We start from the raw sequence: 8,344 nt of genomic DNA, 5'->3' as shown, positions 1-8,344 counted from the left end.
ACCTGTAGTGACAACCAAGCTCCTTGCCAAGAGTAACACCTGAGCACTATGAGGTGCAGCGTCCCCAAAGGGAAAGTCAGTTTCTTACCAAACTAAATTACTTTCAATATGATACAGCTGTGGTTTTCAACATTTTCATAGCTGCAGGGTGACACTGAGTCATAGACCAGCAGTTGTAAACAACTGTGAGATACAATTGCACCTTTTAGTATTTTTCCAAAAGAATTTACAACTTTTATAAACAAAATACCTGTTGTTTACAGGAGCTTTATTTATACTTGTCTAAACTTGGAAACAATCAAGATATCCTTTATTAGATGAATGAATAAATTGTAGCACTGTCCTGTAGCACTGTCCTCCCATTGTTCATCGATTTGCTCGAGTGGGCACCAGTAATGTCTCCATTGTGAGGCTTGTTACTCTTTTTGGCATATTGAAAACGCCATAGGGAGCTTGCCAGTCTCTGCTGTGTTGGCGGGATACTCTTAGTAGCTTGCTGAGATTTCTGAGAGGGATGGAGGAATCAAACCAGGGTCGGCTCCTTGCAAGGAAAATGCCCTACCCGCTGTGCTATCGCTCCACCGATAAATAAATTCCATCCCCTTATAATGGAATATTATTCAGCACTAAAACAGCTAACAAAATCATGAAACTATATGAAGGAACTTAACTGCGCAGGACTAAATTAAAGAAGTCAATCACCCCATACTTGGTGGTCAGGAGATCATTTGGTGCAGGGATCAAACCTAGGATTCCCACATGCAAAGCTCTTTGAGCTGTCTTTCTGGAGTGAAAAAAGCCAGTATTAAGACTAGATCTTATTGATTTCAAATATGTGACATTCTGGAAAAGTCAGTCTATGGACATTGTGAAAAAGTCAGACCTGCATTATTTCTAACACCACTTACTGTAGTGATGCCCAACACTGAGCATTGTGGGATGTGGCATCCAAAAAGGGAAAGTCAGTGTCTTACCAAACTAAATTACTTTCTGTATGTCAGGGTATAGAAGAAAGGAGGCATGGAGGCTTTTTGTTTATTTGATTTGAGGGGACACACCTAGTGATGCTCAAGACTTAGTGGGGCTCAGAGATTACTCCTGGTAGGCTCAGTGAATCATATGGGGTAACAGGGGTTGAATACAGTTAGGCCTTGTTCAAGGCAAATGCCCTATCTGCTCCAGCCATACAATCTTTTTAGGAAAGTAAAACTAACCTATATGTATGATACTACAGCAGTGACTATGTATATAATAGTGGATATGTATAGATATAGATTAATAATTATTCTGCATCTGTCCCAATCTATATGATGGCTAATGCAAATCATGTCTTAATGTCAACTAGGGACTTTGGATGATTATAATGTGTCAGTGAAGGTTCATCTATTGTGCCAACAGATGCTGTTGGGTAGAGAAGGCAATGAATATCTGGAGACATACTGTAGTGTCTGCTCAATTTTTCTACGAATATAACGTTGCTTTTAAGAAATGTCTATTTCTATTTCAATTACTTGATTGATTTTAGGAAAGAGAATGTAATCTTGTTGCTTTATTTTACAGAAGACACCCATAAGCAACACTTTCATTAAGTGGGGAGGAACTGGGAGTTACTGGGGTGTATACAGTCTGGGGCTTCACACAGGTCCAAAGCTCTGCTGTACCTTTACACCAGCTCTTCATTCTGTGTAGAGAACTTCGTTAACGTTTTGTCCTTCTGCTCATGGATGTCCAGTACTTAGAGACACACTGATCTAAGCACTCAATCTTGCTCTTGGAAAGTTCCACTTTATTTAAGCACTTCCAGTGGCTGGCACTGGTCATTCTGTTGTACATATTAGTCATCATCTCTACCTCCAACTCCACCACAAGCTGCTGAACCTTGAGGAGATCCATCCCATTCCTGCACCACTGAGCTCCCGGACAGGCACCACAGGTTGGGACAGGTGACAATGCTTACACTGACCTCCCCTGATCCCTGTTGTCCCCTGCTTCAGGCAAACATAAATCCATTTGCTTTGGAACTTACATGCCAAACCTATATTCATATAATCCAAATCAGAGTTTTCTTATGCTTTGTTTTGTTTGTTTGGAGGCCACACTAGGGGTGCTCAAGGCTTACTCCTGGCTGTGAACTCAGTGGACGGTCTTGGCAGGCTCAGGGGACCAGAAGAGGTGTCGGGAATCAACTCATATCAACCACATGTAAGGCAAGAGCCCTTCTATGTCACTCCGGCCTAACAGAGTGAGTCTTATCACAGTGATGTGAAGTATCTGATCATGACTAAAAGGTAAAACACACACTGAACAAAATGTTTTAAAAAATGATTAGTATGCCAAAAGTGACTTGATACTCTCTTCAATGGTTTTCACTGAAAATTCCTATTCTTTTTATTCCATTCCACTGATTTCTAAATTTGGGGGAGTGATAACTAGTCCTGAATTTTTATTTCCTTTTATTAGGGAGTTCTACTTTGAGGCCACACATGGTGTTGTTTGGGGACTCCTCCCTGCTCTGTGCTCATGGAAATAGCCACATGCAAGATTGCCTCAATCCCTCTACTATCTCTCTCGCCATATTTTTGTCTCTTTTTTGAAATTTTTGTACATAAATTGCAAAACTATTTGAACATGGGCATTGATATGGAAACAAGTTAGTAAATAAAGGAATGTACTACAAATTTAAAAGTTGCAGTGATTTTCCAGGCTTGGAAATGAGCATTTAATGTACTCAGTCATTCATTTAACCCACATTTAAAAGTTTATTGTGTATCAGGCTCAGTGTGTGTGTTTAGTACTGGGTGCACTGTGGCTTGTTCTAGCTCTCAAGTAACTAACAACTTAGTGAGAATCCAGCCAACAATCAAATAATCACACTAAATAAGATCAAAGAAGCCTTTACAAGTGCAAGTAAGTACACTGTGTTGTAACAGGTGAAGTTGACCTAGTCAGGAAGCTCAAAGAAAGCTTCCCTGAGAGAGTTATAAAAATGATAGCTGAAGGTTATGCTAGAAGAAAAAAATATTGGGGCTGGAGAGATGGTACAATGGGTAGGGAACTTGTTTTTCATGAAGCCAACTGGTGTTTGGCCCTCAGCAACAAAAATGGTCCTCCAGCCTAGCCAGGAGTGATCCCTGGGTGCAGAGTCAGGAGGAGTAAGTCCTAATTATAGCCGGTGTGGGCCCAAAACAATAAATAAATGGTCATAGAGATAGTACAGGGCAAGACATTTGCTTTGCACTTGGTTGTCCTAGCACTCTGAATGTCTCCCACCAACACTACCAGAAGTGATCTCTGATCACAGAGCCAGGGATAAGACCTGAGCACCAGTATATATGGCCACAAAGCAAAATAGAGGAACAGAAAAGATATGAAACAATACAATAAAAATAACCAGAGGTCCATAGCAGGAGGGAACATGAAAGAATGTAAACTTGGTGAAGAACAAAGAGAGTTGGCTTAGGAAGAACATCAATTGAGAGTTGAAGGTCATTAAGATGGGGGCTGAAGAAAGAAGTATGTGTCAGATCATTCAGAATCTTAGAGCAATATGAAAAATATTTCTGTTTGTTTTTGGATCATACCCAGTTGGTATGAATTAATGTTATTGATTTTGATGATGAAGTTGCATGTGAGTTCAATTAATTTAGAATGTTTTTGTGTTTTGGGGGATGATTGGATGAAGAAGTTGTATGGAATACTATGTAGCTATAATAAAGAACAAAATCATGCAATTTGCAGCAACCTGGATGGAGCTAGAGGATATTATGCAAAGTGAAGTGAGTCAGAATAAAAGGTACACTACAGAATGATCTCTCAATATGTGGAACTTAAAGATACAGAGTAAGGTAGCAATGAAGGTACAAAGGCAGCATAAAGGGAGAACTGATCCACACAAAGGAGTTGGGGATAGGGTGAGAGAAAAACATATCAGTATCCTCGGGGGAGGATATGAGTGCACTAGTGAGGCAGTTGTGGTGTTGCTATTATGTGCATGAGAAACTGTTATTAGTGTATTATTTTTTGAGCTTTATTTATTTCTTTATTTTTTATTGATTCACCGTGAGGCACAGTAACAAAGCTTTCATGTTTGAGCTTTGACCAGACAGTCATTAAACACCCATCCCCTCACCAGTGCATGTTTTCCACCACCAAAATCCCCAGTATCATCCCCTGACCCATTTCACACCTTCCCCTGCCTGTGTGGAAGACAATTTTCACAATACTCTCTTTCTCTAGTTACCTTCGATATTTCGAGAACAGTCCCCCTATCACTCAAACCTGCCAAAAAGGCAGTGCTAGACAATGTGTTTTTTTATTGCTTGCTATGGATACAATATAATGTGCTGCCGCTCTTGCAGCCGCACACTCTAAGAATTCTAAATTTTTACTAATTGGGGTCTGAAGAGATAACTGAAGCAAAGTTGCTTGGGTTCGAGGTTCGTTTGTGTGTCTCTGGATCATGTCCTTGTGGGAGCTTAAATAGACAGTGGCCGGATGTGGCATCATCTCAGAGTACTATTGGGGTGGGGGGAAGGAAAAGGGCCCACTTGTACCTGAAGCTTGTCTCTGACTTCTAGAAAATGGCGGCCACCAGGGCTCATAAGGGCAGGCAGAGGGATGGCACCTGCCCCCATCTGGAGCAGCTCAGTGGAAAGGGCCTATTGCAAAGTCCAGGGCCATCTCTGCAGCAAGTTGCTCGGGTTCGAGATTGATCTGTGTTTCTCTGGATCATGGCCATGTGGGGGCTTAAGTAGACAGTGGCTGGATGTGGCGTCATCTCAGAGTTCCATCGCAGGGGGGGGGGGTGGAGGAGGAAAAAGGCCCACTTCCCCTCTCTTGTGAGGCCTGGCAACAATAACAATGACAACAATAACAAAAAGCAACCTCATCAAAAAATAGGGAAAGGAAATGAACAAACATATTTTTGAAGAGAACATATGAATGGCCACTAGGTATAGAAAATGTTCATTGCTCAGTTATTGTCAGAAAATACAAATAAAAACAACAATGAGCTATCATCTCACACCAATGAGAACAGCATAGATCAAAAAGACTGAAAACAGCCATATGATAATTTGTCCTAAAAAGAAACCTTCCTTCATTGCTGTTGAAAATGTCATTTGGTTCTGCCTTATGAAAAACAGTAAGTAAATGTCTCCAGAAAAATAAGAATAGAGATTACATATGACCTGGCAATTCTACTTCTTGGTATCTACCCACAAGAATAAAAGACATCCTATAAAAATGAGGGGGATAGAGGGGTCCTTGGGACACTGGTGGAGGAAACAGATGATTGGTGTTGTGTTGGAATGCAGTATGTGTTAAAAGTATAATTAACAGTTTTGGGTCAGAGAGAAAGTACAACAGGTAGGGCGTTTGCCTTTCACGTGCCTGACCTGGGTTCAATCCCCTGAATTCATTATGGTCCACCACTCACCGCCAGGAGAAATTCTTGAGTGCAATCTACACAATGGAATACTATGCTGCTGTAAGGAAAGATGAAGTTATGAGATTTGCTTATAAGTGGATTATCATGGAGAGTATCATGCTAAGTGAAATGAGTCAGAAAGAGAAGGACAGACATAGAATGACTGTACTTATTTGTGGAATATAAAATAACATAATATGAGACTGAAACCCAAGGACAGTAGACACAAGGGGTAGGATGATTGCTCCATAGTTGGAAGCCAGTCTCATGAGCTGGGCGAGAAGGCAGCTGCAATAGAGAGGGAATCACTAAGTCAATGATGGTTGGAGGAATCATTTGGGATGGGAGATGTGTGCTGCAGTCTTATACCTAGCTGTCCATTAGATTCTGAAAGATGGCAACCACTATGCCACCACTGCCAGGGGAGAAAAGCGGTGGGACAAAAACGCTTCCCCTCCCAGGGTAGCATGGTGCTGTAGTTTATTGCACAGTCCAGATGAATTTCTGTTGGGCATTATATTTTGCTCGAATTGTCCGACCACCATTCAAGCCTGCCTTCCAGGGACAGACATTTACATAAAGATCATTTACTTTCCATTGTTCACCTTGCATATCAGGAAAGGTCACGTGTGGCCACATGGTTTAAGAAGAATGGTTCTGGTGCCCACATACTGGAGCCATGCTTGTAGAAGCTCATGGTATCTGGGATTCTATCTGGAGAAGGTGGGGAGACTGCAGCTACCCCATCTGGGACCTCCCAGTAATATCCACTTGGTATGGGGCCCCGAGAATTCTGCGGGTGTTGTGGTGCCCACCGGTCAGGTTTCTTCACTGCTGAGTGTGGTAAGATGGTGCTGGGGTGAGTTGAGGGTGTGACCTCCGTGATCAGGGGCTGACTGGGAGTTGGAATGGAACTGCCTGGTCCAGCGCCCCCATGCAGTTTGGAAGAATTGTCCTGGTGGACACTTACCAGAGCCATGTCAAGCATAAAATTTTATAACTGCATCTCATGTCGATTCAATTAAAAAATTCTAAAATAAATAAATAAATAAATAAATTTACCCTGAAAAAAAATTTTGAGTGCAGAGCCAGGAATAACCCCTGAGCATCACTATGTGTGACCCAAAGGCCCCTCTCCCAAAACGTATAATTAATAGTATTGTAAATCCTCATACCTCAAAATAGTGGTCAATAACACAAGGATTTTTTAAAAATTTTTATTAGGGAAACACCATGAGGTACAGCTGTAGACTTACAAATTTTAATAACACAAAGATATTAACTTGAAAAGACATGTGCATGTCTATGTCCATTACAGTATATTGCAAGTCATGGAAATGACTCAAATGTCCAATAACAGATAAATGGAAAAATAAGGTAAGTACATATATATATATATATGACTTAAAACGGTCAATACAGGTAAATATATGACTCAAATTGTTCACTGTCACTGTCACTGTCCTCCCGTTGTTCATCGATTTGCTCGAGCTAGCCCAGTAACGTCTCCATTGGAGACTTTGTTGTTACTGTGTTTGGCATATCAAATACATCACGGGTAGCTTGCCAGGCTCTGCCGTGCGGGCGAGATACTCTCAGTAGCTTGCCGGGTTCTCTGAGAGGGGCGGAGGAATCGAACTTGGGTCGGCCATGTTGGCTGCGTGCAAGACAAACGCCCTACCGCTGTGCTATCACTCCAGCCCCAAATTGTTCAACAACAGGTAAATATATATACAAAGTGGGACACTATGCAGTCATAAGAAAACATGAAATCTTGAAGTCTTCTGCTACCTAATAGAATTGGAAGGTATCATATTAAGTGAAATTAGTCAGAGGTAGAAGGACAACTACTAGATGATATCATCTGTGCTATAGAGAAAGACATAACAAGGGCTCAAGCGATAGCACAGCAGGTAGGGTGTTTGCTTTGCACGAGGCCAACATGGCCAACCCGAGTTCGATTCCTCTGCCCCTCTCGGAGAGCCCGGCAAGCTACTGAGAGTATCTCGCCCGCACGGCAAAGGCTGGCAAGCTACCTGTGACGTATTCGATATGCCAAATACAGTAACAATTGTCACAATGGAGACGTTACTGGACCCGCTCGAGCAAATAAATCAACCAACAACGGGAAGACAGTGACAGTGACAGTGAACAAGGGCAGAAACAATAGTTAATGATGACAAACCCTTGGCCCTAGATTACACAACTGAGATTACCAAACATTTGGGGGAGAGTGGTAGGAGGAAAGAAAAGTTGGAACAGAAGTGACAAAATGACAGTGGTTGAGGATCTTAGGCACTTTGGTGGTGGTGAAGGTGTGGTAACTTATAGCACAGCGGTAGGGCGTTTGCCTTGCACGCAGCCAACATGGCCGACCCGAGTTCGATTCCTCCGCCCCTCTCGGAGAGCCCGACAAGCTCCCGAGAGTATCTCGCCCGCACGGCAGAGCCTGGCAAGCTCCCCGTGACGTATTCGATATGCCAAACACAGTAACAACAAAGTCTCCAACGGAGACGTTACTGGGCCCGCTCGAGCAAATAAAAACCATTATTATTAATATTATTGTAACCATGATGTCTAAACTAATGTTCTTCAATCTTTTTAGATCTAGGCACCATGGACAGGTATGCAGAGGCTGGTCCAAATACTTTTCCATGAACCAGCAGTTATAACCAAAGGACAGACCAGTGGTTTTCAACCTTTCAGTACCTGTGGACTGTCACCAGTCTGTGAACTGGTGCTTGAAGATTATTGACTGAAATTACAATAATAAACTTTTTTAAATTTTAAGAGGAGAAAATAGTGATAAAAGCAAGGTTTTTCCTTTTACACAATTCTGCAATGCATGTTTTTATTCCCTTGTGAGCTGGAATGAAAGAACAAATTAAAATTTGGGTGAATTTGACATTCTCCCTC

General features: G+C 41.9%; 1 pseudogene; it reads right to left on the bottom strand.

Moving 5' to 3' along the window:
• Positions 1-1,634: 1,634 nt before the first annotated feature.
• LOC130034125 (mitochondrial import inner membrane translocase subunit Tim10-like) lies at positions 1,635-1,893 on the bottom strand (annotated as a pseudogene).
• Positions 1,894-8,344: the final 6,451 nt, after the last annotated feature.

Source organism: Sorex fumeus, unplaced genomic scaffold (genome assembly GCF_029834395.1).
Source record: "Sorex fumeus unplaced genomic scaffold, SorFum_2.1 ptg000058l, whole genome shotgun sequence".
NCBI classification, from domain to species: Eukaryota; Metazoa; Chordata; class Mammalia; order Eulipotyphla; family Soricidae; genus Sorex; species Sorex fumeus.
The sequence above is the reverse complement of the archived record's forward strand: the minus strand, read 5'-3'. Positions and strand labels throughout refer to the sequence as shown.